The sequence below is a fragment of the Agelaius phoeniceus genome, chromosome 2 (assembly GCF_051311805.1).
Source record: "Agelaius phoeniceus isolate bAgePho1 chromosome 2, bAgePho1.hap1, whole genome shotgun sequence".
NCBI lineage: Eukaryota > Metazoa > Chordata > Aves > Passeriformes > Icteridae > Agelaius > Agelaius phoeniceus.
The window spans coordinates 6,459,678-6,478,819 of record NC_135266.1 but is presented as its reverse complement, the minus strand read 5'-3'; the positions used below and the strand labels follow the sequence as shown (position 1 = coordinate 6,478,819).

Here is a 19,142-nt window from a genome sequence, read left to right as displayed (position 1 = left end):
ATTCCCACTGGATATACTCACTGTCAAATATATTTTTGTTTACCTTTTTCTCTGTAGGCATTTAAATAAAGGAATTGAATACTCATTGACCAATTTACTTTGGTTTTACTACTCACAGTACTCCAATAGTCTTTGTCATTTATTTTATATTTCATTAAAGATAGCTTATCTTTCAAATTTGATTGAATGCGCCAAATATAAATTATTATATTTAATGATAAGATGAGAAAATTAAAATTTGATCAGAAGTAGTTCTGTTGTAGCTGATTAGTGCCATACTAATAAAAAAAAAACTTGCAGAAAAATAAAAGACACTATGGGTATTTACAACCTCCAGCAGAAAGTGAAAAATCAATTACTATTTTGGCCCCAGACCAATTGAAAGGTGGAAATGTGCTGGTGCCAGTTTTCCTTGTGAAATTTCTGCCATCATGACCTCCACCTCAGGGAAAAATGCTGTGGACAGGATGATGCCAGTTGTCCTTGTGAAATTTCTGCCACCATGACCTTCCCCACAGGGAAAAATGCTGTGGACAGGAATTTTTTCTGCCATGTTCTGATAAACCTGAGTTGGATTTGAATTTTTTTAAGAAGTCAAATCAAAAAAGTTCCACCACCCAGATTTAGTGTGAATTCTGGTCTAAAAGCATGGCTCCCAGCAATGCTGGAAATGTTCTGGTTTTTTGTTGGTTTTTTTTTTTTTTTTGAGACATTTTACTGTTTAAATTTTTAAATTTTTACTGGTTTTTTACTGTTAAAATTTTAAAATTTACATGTTTACTGACATGTTACTCATCACATATGCTTGGCCACATTTTTAAACACAGCCAGTTCATTTTCCTTCAACACATGAAGAATAAAACTGCTTTCCTCAACATCACACTCAGACTGTCGGTGCTTCTATTCCATTCACTGGCTGAATAATGTACTTCTTGCCATTGTGGAAAGCAGTTGCACATGGGCTGAAAAGGCTGTTCCTGGAACTTGCTTTACCATTTCACAGCCAAGCCCAGTTCCTGGTGCTGCTCCATTAGCGCCAACAGAGTTATGATGGGGATAAAGCTGACACTGTAATGTGCCCGTGTGCTAAGGTGAGCTTTGATTTGATGTGCACATAAAAGCACATCAGAATCACCACTGGATTCCTGTATTAAGTTTTCAGGAGTCTGGGAAATGTCATGCAGTCACTGTCATGCATTGCTGAAGACAGCGTTCACTTAAAAGTCCTTGGGATGTGAGATGATGCTAAGTCAGGCCAAAATATGAGACAAAAGCTGCTTATAAAGGGATGCAGGCTACTTAGTCTCTATTTTGACTGATACTTGCTGGATGAGTGACATTGTGTAAGTCACCTTATCTCTGCATCAGTTTTGCCAGACTTAAAAATGAGAAATCTCATAAAGTAAAATAAAAAAAATATTATTGTCACTTTTAATTTGATACTCCACACTAGCAAGCCTGCCAAGGCAATGCTTGTAGTGTAATTCTGGGCTTCAATCAATTCCCCCTTCCCTGGGATCAGGGGCCTGGAGGATGCAGGAATTGGAAGCAGAGGGTGGAGATGTCCATGGTCATGTCATGGTTCCACTGCTCATCCATGGTCAGCTTTGAGCCGGAGTGAGGAGACCAGCCAGAACCCCAGGGGTTCATGCTGGGCATCTCCTCACCCCACAATCTGGATTGTTGACCTGGCACAAGAAGGAGCTGGCTGCAATGATAATGTGGTTAAATCTCCCAAAAGGCCCAACCCAGCACTGGTGAAATGCACACAAAATCTGGGCAGTCTGTACTCATCCCACCCCTGCAGAAGGGGAACTACAAAAGAAAAGCTACAGAGAAAGAAGAGTGTCAGGCATCCTGAATGGAGAGGTTTTGCAGCATCCTGAGACCTCTGCACAGCTCTGCCTGCAGGTTTGGGGAGATCCATCCATCCATCCATCCATCCATCCATCCATCCATCCATCCACCCTCCATCCATCCATCCATCCATCCATCCATCCATCCACCATCCATCCACCCATCCATCCATCCATCCATCCATCCATCCATCCATCCATCCACCCACCATCCATCCATCCATCCATCCATCCATCCATCCATCCATCTATCCATCCATCCATCTACCATCCATCCACCCACCATCCATCCATCCATCCATCCATCCATCTATCCATCCATCCATCCACCCATCCATCCATCCATCCATCATCCATCCATCCACCCACCCATCCATCCATCCATCCATCCATCCATCCATCCATCCATCCATCCACCCACCATCCATCCATCCATCCATCCATCCATCCATCCATCCATCCACCCATCCATCCATCCATCCATCCATCCATCCACCATCCATCCATCCACCATCCATCCACCCATCCATCCATCCATCCATCCATCATCCATCCATCCATCCACCATCCATCCATCCATCCATCCATCCATCCATCCATCCATCCCTCCTCTGTGAGCATGACACCTTCATAACTGCATTTAGAGCACTTAGCCTGGGTGTGAGTCAGGGAGTAGCTTCAGAGATGATGCACAAATGTGAGGTACCCTGCAAAAATCTGTGTTTGAGGTTGAGCTATCTCCTCATGCAGGACAGAGCTGCTCCAAATTTTCCATTCTTGAAACGAGAGTTTCTTGCCTTCTCCTGATGAAACCTTTGAGGTGTATTGGGCAATCTGCCTGGGCATTGGCACTGCTGGTGTCAGCTTTACAAAACTGCCAGCTCTGCTTTGAATGTGCCACCTTCCCTCTCTCAGCTGGCTGCTCTTCCTCCTCCTTCAGTGTCACTCTTGTCACCCGTGCCTTGCTCAACCAGGGGACATGGTTATGGAAATACCAGGATGGAACTGGGCAGGGGCAGTGGCTCAGGGCAAAAAAGAGACAAAAATTCCTGGCTGAGACAAAAATTCCTGTCTGTGTGTCTGTCACACCCTTGCTCCCCTCAGCAGGTCCTGTACCAGAGCCAGCAGCCTCACAGGGCTCTGAAGCAGGACAGGGCTCTGGTGTGGCCCATGTGCAACAAGATGTGGAAGAAAAGGAAGTTTGGGAATAGAGAGTTCAGGAGAGGAAGGGTGAGAAAGCTTCTAGTGAGAAGTTGACAGGAGGACGTGGGTCTCACCTGAAGAAATGCAGCGAGTGCAAGCAGCTGTCACAGCTCTCAGCACATGAAATTGTTGAAATTGGCTTGCAGTGGGAAAAAGCGGGGCTGTCCTGGGAACTAAACCATCATTTCCTGCCTGTTTGGGGATGGAAGAACCTTCCAGACACTGGGTGAACAGGGAGCTATGCCCAGCTCCTCAGGGAGCTTGGGGCCAGGGCACTGTGAGGCTGTAAACTGATTCCATCCCTCTCAGTGGGGTGCTCAGGGCTAATGATGGTAATTGAAATGTCGACCTTAACAGTTTAATTGCACAGCAAACAAGTATCATCCAGCTCTACAGCATTTTTATATTTATAGAAAGAAATTGTTTTAGCTGCTGTAGTAGCTAGATGCAGAGTCAATTGTTAGAACTGCCACAGATTATCACCTCAAAACCATGTCTGAATCAAGGTATTGCTTAGTATGTGTTAAAAAAATCCTCAATTTTCCTATAGATACCACTAATATAAACACTTCATAGCTGCTAATATTGTTTAATCTCCCCTCAGCCAGCTGCAGAAGTATCCACATTTAATATGTTTTCAACAATTGGTCATTACTTATTTAAATATTATATAAGGAATTTTAATAATTTATCCTATAATAATTTACTTTATAATAATTTCTACAATATATTGAATTTTTCCTCAGTACAAATAATGGTGTCAAAACAGAGACTGAAGCACAGAGGGATTCTGAGGTAAGTTGCATTGAATCTAATAAAAGCTAATGACAATAATAAACAAACAGCACAGCTACTCTCTGAAGGCACTGGATTGCGTAAAGAACTATGAAAAAAAGCCATGTATGAGGGCCTTTCTTGTAATTTTTCAGGTTCTCTTAATATCAGCCATGGCCAGTGTGTTGCCAGGTTTTTCAAACAATACTACTGTGCCTAATTAAAGCACAGTCCTGGCTGATCCCAAACTATTTCTCAGATGATTTCTGAGAAAACTGCTTCTGAGATTACTTCTCAGGAACCACAGGGCACCATGACCACTCAATCTCTGCCCATGGCAGGGAGGCTGGAACTGGAGGATCTTTAAGGTCCCTTCATCCCACATCATTCTGTGATTATTTTCCTGCTTTGTGGGAGCAAACTCTGTGCCAGAGGTGTGAAACAATTCCAGGGCTTGTGGTGCACCACCAGTTTTGAAGCCAGGCCACTGTGATGCCCCCAAGGGTCTCATCTTCAGCATCTCACCTGGGACTTCCACCCTGTATCCCTCTTATCCCAACAGCTGTGGTGGGAGCTGATGGGCTGCAGGTGGGACTGGCTTCTCTTCTGTCTTCCTTTAGCTCAGGGAGGATGTCACCAGCATGCAAGTCCTTTCTGCAAACATTTTATTAATACAATTTGAAAACAACTACCACAACCCACTCATCCCTCCCCCCTACTGCAACACACCATCAGACACCTTTCACACACTCCCTCTCTTTTCATCCAGTCTAAGTTTTTCCAAAAGATCAAAAGCTGCTAAGACTGCTGGCCAAGTCATATTTTCCTCTTGTCAGCTAGTACTATTTTCTTAGCAGACACACAGGATTATAGCTGCCCCTTTATTTTTTTGTTCACTTTTGTTTTGGTTTTGTTTTTTGGTTTTTGGGGTTTTTTGTTTGTTTGTTTGTTTGTTTCAAATGAAACTTTGCTAAGCATGGGCTGCAATTGTAAATAACTTGCTGGAAAGCTATAGCAAGCTGTTCAAAAGAGCATTCTGGCAGTAAAATTTTTTCTAGCCAATTGCATTCTCTGCCTCTGTCTCTCTCATCATTGCCACTGCTCTTGAAGCAAGCTGCCTGTTACCATCTGAGAAGGAGCTCACAGAGGCCTTGATGTGGTTTCATGTGCTCCTTGCCTTCTAAGGACTCTACGTGCAGGTTTGTCTCATGCATCTCTCCTTAGGCTGGGTCACGCAGCACCAGGGTGCTGCACAGCTCACCCAAAAGCCCAACAAACATTTTTATGTAGTTTTGAATTATGTTTTTTAGCCTGCAGCCCATTGCTGTCTGCCCACCTTTCTTAATATTAGTAATCAAGCAACACCCAGGCAAGGGCTCTCTGAGGATGTCGATACAGCACGGCTGAAATCCACCTTGACAGATCACACTGAACAGACAGTTTGTCTTCTAGGATCCATTAAATGAAGGAAAAAGAATTATAACATGTGCTCTTTCTAGGTGTCCAATACTCTCTTTATTTGGCTGGTTTATTTGCCCTCTAGAGCTTCTCCTCTGCCTGCAGCTTCCTCACTCTGTGCTGCACTTTGGCAAAACCCAGGTCTGATAGGGAAGCTCAGCCCACAGAGGTTGTGCACGGGGAGCCCACCTCCCTGGTGAAATTCAGTTCCATCCACAACCTCTTTTCATATGTTCATATTTATACAAAAGCAGCCTTCATGCTCCTGACTCCATTTAATCTTCCACATTTCCCCTCCAAACAGCTCAGCTCCTTTTTATTCAAATCCTCCCCAGATTCACTTCCATTGTGCATTGCAGATGCAGTCCCTTGGCGTAATGAACTCCCTCACAGCTGTAGCAACTATTGTTGAATTGTCAGTTCTATTTAAAATGTCAGGATTAACTGTTACCCAGCTGGTCATCTGAGCAGGAAGAACATGGGTTCATTTGCAGTTGCCTGGTACATGGGAGACGTGAGAGATTTCTGCAGGGCAGCACCACGGCTTGGTGGGTTCAGAGTGAAAAAACTCTGGTCTCATTATTCCCTAATTAAATGCCACCTCTGCCCTACAAATATCTAAAAGAGAAAACACAAAATTGAGTCTAATTATAATTTTCCATTAAGAAGTCACGGCCATGTTTTGTACAGAATAAAAAAGTTCATGCTTCAGTGCTAGAAATAGTTTGTTAATCAAAAAATAAAGTGGCCGAGGCTCTCAAGCCTCAGGATCTGTGTCTTTTCAAAACAAATATTGCAGTTTCACAATACTTGCAACACAGCCTGATCAATGCTAGCACGCAGCTTCATGGATGGATCACTGGTGCTGGAAGTGCTCTCTGTGGAAATTTTGATCCAGTTCTACTCAAAGTCCATAAAATCCATAGGGAATCAGAATTTTGAAAGCAAATATTTCTAAAGCACAGACTTCTGGTTTGGATCCATACTCAGCCTAGAAAGAACATACTTGCTTGAAATGGATTGACTGATTTGACATTAAGATGTTACAGACTCCCTGATAAGTAAGTTCTACAAATCCTATCATTTTATCCACTGTCAGTCTTGCTTTAACATTTCCTCTCCTAGACAAGAGATCATGGCTCTGAGACATTTGTCTCAATTAGTTTGCTTGCCAGTTTAAACACTTGTCCCAATTTAAGATAATTACTTATCATTTAAAAATAAATTCACATAAAAAGGTCTCATTAGAATTGTTTGCAATCAATTTAAATAATTAGCCAAAGATATTATAACATTTTAGACTGATGGTACTGCATATGAGATCAATTTATCATTTCTTGATCATGATTCAAAACATAGGTAAAATAATAAGAAATTGCAATCCAGCCTTGGGGAGTGCTGGGATTTGACTGCCTGAATTTGTTTCTGGGAAAAATATCAGCCAGAAACCATAGTTGGGAATTCAGCTGTTGCTTGCTTTCACTTATTTTATGGAACACAAGAACACAGCACAGATATTAGTCTGATATAAATGTGGGAGGGTCTTAAAGTCAAGAAGCCTCCTGTGCTTCCAGTGAAAACATTATTTATGATCCTCTGGGAAAAGCAGCACCAGGTAACATTCAGCAAACTGCCCAGGGAGGAATGTTGGGCTCAGACACCTCTGCAAATTACTAGAGACAATTTTGTATTTTGTAGGGCCAGGACAGCTTTTGCTGATACCTTGCTTTGTGAAAGAATATAAATATTAGACTAAAAATAAAACCAAAGATTGAAATTAAAGTTTCATATTCTTATACTTAAATGGAAATATAATTTCTTTGTGCACCCCTAAATGTATTCTGTTCTAATGCATCTGAGAAGTGACATGGAGTAGATTGCTAAAATATCTATTTTCATATATATGCATATAAAATAGAAATTCTATTTAGTCTTCCCTTTCCCCTTTACAGGCTAAATAGGAATTGTAACTTTTAAGTAAGTGCTCCTTTTGTTGTCCTTCCAGTGTCATGTTCTGCTGGCTAGGAAGGAACACCCTTCACGATGATGCTGGGATGCAGCAAATTCCATCATTTTTTTGCAATATTGGAAGGGGACAGAGTGCCCTGCATTTTAGGGTACCAAAGTGTCCTCTAAAAATCTTTTCCAGATGTTTGTTTCACTTAAAACTTTTTGTTTTCAAAACATAGCTTTCCAAGTTTGCTCTTGGATGTCTATTGTTTTGTTTTAAGGAGAGTAAAAGTTGTCACATATTCTCATTATCAGGTGTTGGAAAGTTCAGGAAAATCTTGTCAGCAAGGTACATTTAAATTATAACTGATCCTAATTTCCTACCTCTTTGGAACACCAGGAAAACACTTATTTTTTTTTCTTATTACTGCCTTTCCTGATTCATCCAGTGACCTTCCAGACCAAGAGAATGTCCCCTGATACCCCAAAGCATAAAATTCCCTCTGTTTTGTACCTGGGTATTAATTTTGATTCACAACTTCTCTCTTCTCTCTTCTTCTGGACAAAGAGGATTAAATTCTCTTTCCATTTCATCCAGTTGCAAAACACCTGCCAAGGTCAGCAGGGCCAGAATTTCACCCAGAAGTTTCATTCCATGCTAGCTGTGAGGTTCCTGGTGCTGATGGCACATCCCCAGCTGGAGCTCTGCTGCACTTCCAGAGCTCTGCAGGATCCCACTGGGATCACATCCAGGGGATGAAGGGCAGGGCATGCCCTCAAGTGATTTCAGTTCTCCAGCCAGTAAATGGACATAACTCAGAGGGGTTTCTACAGAAATACCTATTGCAGCTTCTCTCTGCTTTCCTTCTCTTTAGCAAGGCAGACCTAAATACAGCTTTTGCTTTTTTTAAAACTATTATTATTATTATTATTATTATTATTATTATTATTATTATTATTATTATTATTATTATTGTTATAATATCTGTTGATGATATAAACATAAACATACCATATATAATATATAATCATATATATATAATATAACATTTTAATATATATATATATAATTTCACATGTATCTGTTTTTAATATACTTTTCCAAGTATAAAAATAGTGTACAAATGCTTGCATATCTGCTATGTCACATGTTTATGTCTTTTACTGCTCTTTAAGAAAAAAAGGGGGATGGACTAGTGTTATTTAGTTTTTTACTGTAGGAAAGTGAAATTAAATATAACTGTGTTGAAGAGTGAAATACTGTTGTTTATATACATATATGTGTATTTCTATATATGCATACATGTATATAAATAAATAAACATTTATATACGTACATATATAAAGACATACACACGTGATTTGAGTTTGCCTGGCCAAACACTAAATTGCAGACTATCCCTCTGGAGATAAAGCTATTTTTTTGACCTTTTCCAGCCTTCCCATGGCTGTTGAACTGAGGAATGTGGCAGCAGTGTCAAGTCTGTGTCATGCCTCCATCATGGGACTTTGAGTGTCGTTCAGCCCACAAGAATAGCTCACTATATGCTCTACACAGAAAAAATAAATTAATATAAATGTGACTGTACTGAATCAGTGGATTTAAAAATCTTTGTGTGTCAAAAATTCACTTTTGGTGTCAGTCCAGCCAAGTACGGTCTCATGGTCATATGCCTCTCACAGTCAACTTCCACCTTGAGAGAGTCATGAAACCCTGCTGCAAATGAGCCATTCTGTGGTTTAAGAATGCATTCAGAATTTAGGCTGAGCGTTGTCAGAGCCATTATTTAGGATGTTTGAGTTCTGAGAAAGCATCAGTTCCCGTGCACCTCCATTCATGCTTTGCCTAGACACAGCAAAGTCCTTTTCAGGAGCATCACTGCAGTCCAGAGAAATCTGGGCACCTGCACGGGGCAGCACTTGAGTGTAGAGATTGACTTGTCATGGCCTGAACTGTGCTCCTCTTTTAGCTCTCCTTTCATCCATCAAGAGAGAGTGAACTGTATTTACAAATACCAGAATTAGCTGCACCATGTGATTAGTTAAGCCCTTTTTTAAAAACATGTGGGCTGGCCCCCTCTCCACCACAAGCCTTATAAATAACTTGCTTCCTGGCTGTTGTGTTGACAAACTGAGCTCCTTCCACCACCCCTGCCACCCCCACCTTCTCCCTTCACCAACACATGCTACTTCTCCCAGGACTTCAAAGTTTATTTATCAAGCATTTTTGAGGGGTGGGAGGTGAGCAGGAGGGAGGGAAGAGGAATCAGATTGTTCCAAAAATCAAAACCATCAATTAAAACCAAATCCTTTCTTATTGCATAGTGGGACACACAGGAACTAAGCCCCAACATATTTTGAAAGTAACACGAAGGTTAGCATGGAGTTGCTCAGGAAATCTTGAACTTCAGGAATCCTGCAGGACTTTTCAGGTGGCATTGAGTGGACTGAAATCCACCCAGGTTCTGCACAGAGCCAGACACTTCCAGCCCTGTCCTGCTTGTCTGGCTCAGTGATGCTCACTCAAATTCCCATTCCCAGGCTTTGCAGTCTTACCTAAAGGCCAGCTAATGACTGGCCTCCTGAAAATCCCTCTCCAGTGCCAGTGATTTGATCTTCAGGATATTCAAAATGAAAATATCCCCCAATTTAAATGCAAAAGCCCTGCTTTATGCATGCATGCACAAACATAAAATACCTTCCAGCAAGTGCTTCACGTCCAGTGCGTTACGCACAGGGCTGAAGTTTTTTGGGGTTTTTTTTTCTGTCACAGCCATCAGGATCCAGGAATAAGCAGCAAGAAGTTTCAAGTGACCCACCACAAGCGTGTTAAATGCACAAACTTAGAGGCAAGGGGTTATCTCTGTCTCTTGTTTGGGAGTCTCCCAAATGCTGACTTGTTTTTTTACCTATACGAGGCATCTGATGTCACTCCCGTGTGTGGGTGGAAAATGCTGTACAAAGGTTAAACAAGTTCTTTCATCCTTGCTCATGAAAGTAGGCTCATATTGCATTTCCAGTAACTAAGTGCATTACTATAACAGGTTGGGGATTTACTTTCTGCGTGCGTCTGTACCTCTGGTGACTAACTGGCCATGTGCTCTCCCCACTCATGATGATGTTGCTTAAATTATTGCTTAATCTGAATGCTCTGTTGGCCAGAGTTCAGAAAGGTACTGCAGCCAACATTTCCCACTATCAGTGAGCAGCCTTTCAGGCACAGCACCACAGAACCTGCTCTGCAGGCTACAGAAATGAACTTTTTAGAAATAAAGTGTAAAGACTGCATCCCATAACACAGCTTGTTTCTTCAGCCAAGTACTCAAACAGAAAGATGTCATGAGTTTAACATAGGAGCACAGGAAAAATCCCACTAGTGGTAGCTTACTATTAAGCAAAAGCTTATAAATTTTGCTCAATGGAGGCCTGAAAGAATCTAGAACCACTGGAGTTACGTCTGTGGATATTATGCAAAAAAGCCTCTCATAAAGTGATTTTTTTTCCCCAGAAAGGCTGTTTAACACATGGCAGCCCAGGATGCTGGAGCAAGCCTCCCCATGGCTGAAATGAGCAGGCCATGCACAGGTTGCACCCAGAGGTGCAGATGGAGGCTGAGGAGCTTGACGTGAGTCATCTTCTGCCAGCGTAGCTCCCGTGCTGCAGGAGGGGAGGTGTATCAGCACAGAGGTGTATCAGCACAGAGATCATCTCAGCTACCTCAGGGAGCCTCTCAGCCTCCCACACTCTGCCAGCTCCACCTTGGCCAGCCAGTTCAGAGGAGCTCAGATGTGTCTGCACGAGCCCCATGAGCTGGAGCGCAGCACAGAGGTGTGAGGTGAAGAGTAAGAACAAAAAACCCAGGTGGCCTGGCAGAAACTGAGCAGAAACTGGGGTGTCTCATGTCTTCTTGCAGGGCTACTGATGGAAATGAACCTGAGAAAGGGATGTGTGATAATGTGGGAGCATCTGCAGAACACACACAGAATCACAGAGTTGTTTGAGTTGGAAAAGGCATCAGTTTCACCTGCACACCTTCCAGATCTACCACCAAACCACGTCCCTCAGTGCCATGCTTGCACTTCCATATAAAAATAATTCATATATTATATAGTAGACCAATTTTTGTTTTTTTAAATACCTTCAGGGTTGGTGACTCCACCACTTCCCTGGGCAGCTTGTTTCAATGCTTGACAACCTGTTTCTGTGAAGACATATTTCCTAATATCCAATCTAAACCTCCCCTTGCTTCTCTCATCCTCTAATTTTTTTCTTGAGAGAAGAGACCAATGGTTACTTGCTCAAAACCTCCTGTCAGGGTGTTTTACCAAGTGTAAGGTCCCACCTGAGCCTCCTTTTATCCAGGCTAAACACCCCCAGCTCCCTCAGCCACAGACCATGAGATTTGTACTCCATCCCCTTCCCCAGCTCCATTGCCCTTCTCTGGACACACTCCAGAGCCTCAAAGTCTTTATTGTTGTGAGGGGGCCAGAACTGAACACATTATTGGCTGAAACTGAAGAAAAACATGGTGACAACCCAAACAATGCCAGGTGAATGGCAGCCCAGTACAAGCATTGACAATTAGTAAGAATTTAGAAAGTCAAAGGCACTTTATTGACTTATAAACTGCAACACTCTGGAAAAGGCTTGGTTCACTCCTGATGACAGCTCTGCAGGAAAGCTTCTGTAGAGTGTGGAATCTGTGGGAAAAAAAATGACAAATTGTGTATTATGAGGTGCAAGACAGGGTGGAAAACATTACAAACAGCATAATGTGATAGGTAAATGAATAATGCACTGCCAACAGGGACACTGTTCAGTTTTGGTCAGTGCTTTTGGAGGAGATAATACAACAACAGAGGGGATTCAGATAAAAATAATTAAAATAAATAGAGGAATGAAGAATTTTCTATGTGAAAAGATAAAAAGGATTAGGTCCATTTAATTTAAAGACAAAATAAGAAGAAATGTATTAGAGGTTTCAATATGATAAGTCTAATACAAATTAAATATCCTGTGCTCCTATTCAATGTTTCTCTCATTCAAAAAGGTGGAAATGTTACATAATAAAAATCCATAAGGAGTGATAAAAGACTGCATTTTTTTCTCACAACACCAATACAAAACCATTCTCTGAAATTCTTTGTTCTAGCAAAATTAAAATGGACTGAATGCATATGAAGAAAACTGGAATATGCAAATTCACGGAGTTCAAGAAATATTTTTCAATAAGTTGTAAACACCAAACACATCTCTGGATTAAACACATCCTGCTCTGATATCATACCAATTCCAGCATACACTCAGGAGAGGGAACAGAAAGCATGGGAGGGAGGGTGCCATGAGAATGGTTTTTCTATAACAAATGACATTATGGCTTTGGATAGCTCATGCCCTGTTCATACTAGGCCTAAGTTGTTCATGAAGGCAAGATCCATCCTTTTCCAATGGCAAAGCTTCTGGCCCTATCCTTGCCCTTCTGTAAGCTCATGAACTTTAAACTCTGTAACTCTGAAAACCCACTGTCAGTGCAGACCCAAATCACGCCTGCCCAGTGCCTCAGGCTGGGATAACACACAGGAGAAAATCCACTTCTGGTGTGAAAGGGAAAAAAATATTTGCCTGACAAATTATTTAAAAACAAATAATAATTCTGAGAGCTATTTGTAACTGGAAAAAAACTAACAAGTCCCAGCAGAGACAGACTGGCAGGCAGAGAGTGGAGAAAACATTGCAGAGCTAATTAATTTATTACATAAATCCATAGCTTAACAAGTGATTAGCACTCAATATAAATGCCATAAGCAAAAAAAAAAAAAAGAACATTAGAGCTTTGAGGAGCATCAACCAGCATCCTTTTAGGAGGGTAGGACCAGTGCAGTATTGAACCTTCAGGAATGAGTGGCTCATAACACACTGCATGGAGTGGCCAGATTTTTCCAAAACCAGAAGCTCTTCCTTCCCCATAGCTTAAAAAGCCAACAAAACAAACCAAACCCCAAAAATCTCCAAGCCCACATGCAGTACAACGAGGGAGAGAGAGAGAGTAAAAAAAAAAAAAAAAAAAAAATTTAAACCCCCTGGTCTTCGTAACCCAGTTCCTCCTACATGCATTTCCCACAAACTGTCAACATCCCACAGGAATCTACCCACGTTACACATCACAGCACAATGCTCCCAACAAAGGCAGCTCAACCCATGATGTTCCAGGCAGCCTTTCAAACCGCCTTCAGTGCAAGCTCCCCAGCTCTGTAATTAGGTGTTAAGTTTGATCAATCCGGGGATTTTTGCAGGCAGAGGATTCTTTGGCTGCTCAGGGTGATTTATGCCTGCATGGTCTGGCTGGAAGGAACAAAGGTTGGTCCCATGAAGAGAATGAGACTTTCCATACTTCTAGTGAAGCAATTAAACATATGTTCGGGTTCACTCCTATTTAAAACAGCCTTTAATCAAGCGTGGGGGCCTCAGTGGTCCTGTCAGTCCCACAGAACTCAAACAGGCAGGTGACTGCTCGCCTAAACAGGCTTTAATTTATAAACATCAATAATAATGTTAATCATCATTATCATAACAACATCTGCTCTGTTTGGCTTTACATGACAACACCAGACTTCAGGAGGGGACTATGATAAATTAAAAGCACAGGTTCTTGCCATAAACAGAGCTGGGGAGACAACACTGGGGATAACACTGATCCTTGCCAGTAGGGTTTTCTTTGGCAGGGTGTTGCAGGGTTAAAATGGCCATTCAAAATATTGCTTTGGTGTGTGATTAACTCTGAGCAAGTGAATGTTCCTACTGACCCTGAGAACTGAAGGGTGTGTCTTATGTTGCATTTCAGTCTCCAAAATCAGGGGTTAGGACAAAAGAAGGTGGAAAATACCATTTTAGGACACCAGCAGGTAAAAGACAAAATATAAGAGAAACTTTTAGGGCCATGTTAGCAGCCAGCTCTCCAGAGGGCTGCCCAGCATGTTTTCAGGTTTTACTAATCATTACATTGGTAGTGTTGAGAGAGCTGCTGCTAATGACTCTTCTACTCCAAACTCTCTGCCTGGAATGGGAATAACAACAAATTTGGCAATCAATTCTCAAAGTTTCAGCACCAATCATGTTTGGCACAACTCACTAATCTAAACATGCATCTGCCTCTGTTTTCACCACACATACCTTAATTACCACAAAACCTGATTTACATCGTTATCTCTCAGGTGCATTCAATGTCTTCCTGCGGCCCCTTTCAACTTCCAGATGAACTTTGGATACACCATCAGCCAGACAACACATTGTGGCTCTTTGCTTTCCAGTGCTCTGTTAAAACTGATACTCTGATATTCCTTTTATTTTAGTTTAGTTTAGTTTATTCTATTTTATTTTATTTTATTTTATTTTATTTTATTTTATTTTATTTTATTTTATTTTATTTTATTTTATTTTATTTTATTTCTTTTTCTCCCCATAACTTTCAGTTAGCAATTATGAGAGCAGTACAGAGCCACGGGCATGGAGAACTCAGTGGTGTTCAGGGACAGCTGCCACACTGCAGGTGACTGTCTGACCACTGTGATAAAGAACAACAGTTCTGCTTACTGTAGAAGGGTTTTCCAGGTGAATTTTTCTTTTTATAATTCTAATCTTTACTCACATTTTCTTGTCTTCCTAAGAAAAATTACAGCATTTTATTACTGGTTGATTTTCTGAAGTAACTTTGTTTTTGCAGTTGCATGCGGTACAACCAAAATCTTTGCATCTGCTATGTATATGGGCATGTATATAAATACAGATACATGCACAATAACACATGTGGAGGTATCTTGATTATGCTCATTTGGGGGAAATATTCAAAATTACAAAAGAGCAAATTCAGTGGTTAAAAGACATATTTTAACTGGGACATGGTGCAATTCTTCCCTCTGATCTCTAATGTGACCTTATGCAAACCACATTATTTCAGGAAATGTTCTGATCTTTCTAGTCAATGATTGTGAAGCAACATTACAAAAGAGGGTTTTCAGGCATATTACAGTTTCTTATTCCATGGAAATGCAAGGGAGGAGGAAAAGCACTCTTACCTTACGTAATCATTCAACACTTGTATTAATGATACATTCATACACCTAAGAACTTTCTGGGGTTTATTTTTATCTTAATATTAATGAAAAACACACTGAAAGACAAATCATAAAAATGAGAAGTTTAATGTCTGAATCATCACTGAAAGGACAGAGTGACAACATATGGATGGTCTATTAGATGGTTCTAAGCCTCTAAACCTTGGGACTGGCCTGAGTGGAGCATCAGACCTCTGAGTTCATGGTGATTTAAACATGAAACATCTGGGGTTTTAGACAATTGTGTCTAAAAAGTAAACCTTCAACTCCCTCCAATATAGTTATTTTTTAAAACATAATGGGTTTTGGTTCTTAAAGTACTTCTGCAGTATTTTGGAATAAGAGAGGTTGCAGTGGACCTTTGCCCAACAGACACATTTGGGAGGAGGATTTGGGGCCAAACTGTTCTGTGTTGGCTCCTCGTAGCTTCACAACACTTGGTGTCATGGATTCCCATCCACTGGGTCCTCTGACTTTGTCAGCTCAGTTTTCCACACCCTTGTGAGCTGCTGTGCTTGAGGATGTGGCACAGGGGAGGAGGGGATAAGGTGGATGAGATCCACTGTGGTTCATCCCCACGTTACACTGGAGAGCTGCATCAACAACTGACAGACAGACAGACAGACAGACAGACAGACAGACATGTTCAGCCCACACCTTTGCCATTGAGTGGCCACAGCCCACAGGAACCAGGAGAGGAGGGGACAGGTTGGGCAAAGAGCAAATGTGGGGATGCTGACCTTTTTGTTTGTTTTTGTTTGTTTTGCTTTTTGTAAAACTCGTGGTGATAGAAAGCCAACATAAATTACAGTTACTCATCATATCTGCAATTATTAGGGGGAGCTGTTCCCCGTTTCAGTCCTAATTATGGTACTAGTAATTTCAGATGTTTTTTTAAATCAGTGTGAGGGACTGCAAAAAAATCTCCCCATGAAAACAAGCAGTGACCATGAAGGTGTAAAACGAGATAATTACAGCCTGAAACAAAGGAAAAAAATGTTGGCATTCAATTACCTCACCGATAATTAAAACTTGCATCTGATGGCCTTAACTGAAGCATCTACTTAGGAACAGAAACCATTTTGTTCCTTGTTGGTCCCAATTTACATTCCTACAACAGTGTTGGAATAAAAAGAGAGGCCAGTGACTAAATGGAGGTGTCTGTGCAGCCTTGAACCAAAACTCTCAGGATTTAAATTCCCTTTACTGCAACATGAACTTGGTTAGGGGTGATTGGCTCTTTGCTGTCATTCACAACAGAAACAGCCAAGCTCAGGTTCAAGAGGCTTGAGAGCTCTCTCAAAAGGCTCTTCAGGCCCACGTGCCTTTCTCTGACTCCGTGGTGGGAGAGCAGTGGGCTCCTCAGGCTCTCCAGAGCTGCTGCAGCACACCTGCCATTGAAAACCTCCAGCAGGGAGGATGAACAGCAGAACTGCTTCCATTTTTCAGGTGGAAAATAGTCCATTGTCAACAGACTCCCCCACAGAAAGCAAAGAAGATCACCTGCAGAGCACTGTAGGGTGGTGATGCCCCCACCCACAGCAGGTACAGCATCTCTCTGAGCACCAACAAGGGAACCTGAGCCTTCCTTTGTTTGCTTTCTCCTCTAAAGGTGTGTTTGGAGGCTGAAGCCCTCCAAGAACATTGAGGTGGGACCAGCCCATCCCATCTGGGGGGACCCAGCAGCCAGACCCCAGGTATCTGCACCAGCTCCCAAAGGAAACTGTCAGGGCTGCACAGCAGAGAAGAATAAATAACACAAAAGGAGGAGGAAGAGCACTTATGAGAAACAACCTCCAAATGATCACATCTTGATGTATTTATTTACACTACTTTTCATAAATTCCACCAGCCACATCCTTAATCCCAAAGATTCTAAACTATGCAGCAGAGCCATTATTTTCCCTGGACAAGGATACATTCATTTTCAAGCCGTTCCTTGGAAACCCTTCTACAATTAAGTCCTTATTAAAACCTTTCAGAATAAATAACAGGTAAACTTAGAGCAGGCTCCCTCCATGTTTTGCCAGTAGAAATGAAAGTGCTGTGTGTCCTGAGGGACAAGTGATTTGTTGCCAATAACTTAACAGAGTGCTCCTTACAAAAATATTCTCTCTTCTTCCTTTATAAGGTCCATGTCCCAGGTGTCTGCTCATGCACATTCCTAAAGTGGATGGGTAAGAGGCTGGGCAATCTCTGCTTCTTCAGGATTTTTAAAGTACCCTTTTAAACAAAAGTTCTTTTAAAATTAATTCATGCCAAAAAGAAGGCAATACCTCCTCTTTTAATGCCCTTAACTCTGCAGGAAAACAAATGGTTCCACAGAACACTAGCAGCAATCAAAGGGCAAACTACCTATAGTTAATCAAAGTAAACATTACAGAGGACACAAATTTGGTTTCTCTTACAGTAAATGGATGTGTATAGATGTCTACTTGGGTAAATGGGCTTCTCAGAAGGTTGGGGTTTTTTTCTGGAGAACACCCATAAAACTTGGAAATAGATATTTTTATGTCCTACTGTGTAGTCACTCATAAACTTCATGTACATTTACTGTAAAATTACCATTGCCACTGATTACTACTGACTTATTGCAAGCCAAAAATTTCTTTTAAACAATCTCATAAGGACTATATTTGCAATATTTTAAACAGCTAAAGTTAATGATCAGAGATGGAATTAAATGGAGCCATTATTTGAAAGCTCTGCTACCATGCAAGGTACTTTTCCCACAATATGCTCATCCCAGCCACGCTGGCCCCCTTTCTGCAAATTCTTTTCCTGCATTGTTCTAGCCCAGCAGTCATTCTGCATATTGACGTTCCTGTGCAAATAGACACGCTTAGAAATGAGGTTCCTTGGCATTTCCTGAACTTCAGAGTGTTTTCAAGTGCACTTCCTAATGCCTTTTACACTTGAGAAAGACTCGTGTAGTTTTAAAGAAGAAATATGAATTCTCATGGCATGAACACATGCTCTGGGATGAATATAGATTTTGCAATGTGTGCCATGCTATCCACTCAGAATGTGCTGCTGCTGTAGAGAGTCACATGCTTGCTTCTCTTGAATAGAATTATGCTGTGAATAAGTCACTGTGAATCAAAGTGTCTCCTAAACCAATAAAGTACTGTACAACAAGCTCAGTAACAACAGAACAGGGTTCAAAGGGTTGCAAGCATTAAATAAAATGTTGAGATGGAGGTGGTCAAACACACGAGGGGATGTTGAACCCTAAAGTCTTTAAGAAACTTTTAGCCTGGTTTAATTACTCAGGAAAGATATTTTAATGCTGCTTTCCAAGAGGTCTTTATCTTGCTGCATGTTATCTTCCCAATAAATTTCTCTTGCCCCTCAGGCCAAATCATTTCAGTAGGAGTGCATTGATCAAGTAGTGTAACGATTCTCTTCCCCCGCACCTGACATTTCTACCATTTCATTTTTACAGGTTTTTCTTTGATTTTCTCAATCATTAGCTGGTTTTATATCTGTGAGAGTGTATGACAGAACAGAGGGGATGCATACTCGGGTTTATTCAGCACAGCTCTATCATCCTGGTTTTACACCAACATGAAATTGGTTTAACACAGTGATAAACCAGGCCTGTAACAGCCAGTCCTTCATATCTCAGGAAGACAGAATTAATCTCTGGGTTTTGGGTACCCTTAGCTACTACATAGTAGCTTTTTGTTTCATAATTAAGCTCACTGCTCTGTTTTGCCAGTCCCTCACATCTTGTGGAAGCCTGTGTGATATCCAGTGCACAGAAGCCTGAATGTGCTTAGTTTTGAGA

At 41.3% G+C, this 19,142-nt stretch overlaps 1 long non-coding RNA gene across 1 annotated transcript in view; it reads right to left on the bottom strand.

Annotated features, from left to right (window-relative positions):
* Positions 1-11,832: 11,832 nt before the first annotated feature.
* LOC143693443 (uncharacterized) overlaps positions 11,833-19,142 on the bottom strand; it is a 94,056-nt gene continuing 86,746 nt past the window's right edge. The window contains exon 4 of the long non-coding RNA XR_013181139.1: positions 11,833-11,941. This is a non-coding gene — a long non-coding RNA (uncharacterized LOC143693443). The remainder of the gene's footprint in view (positions 11,942-19,142) is intronic.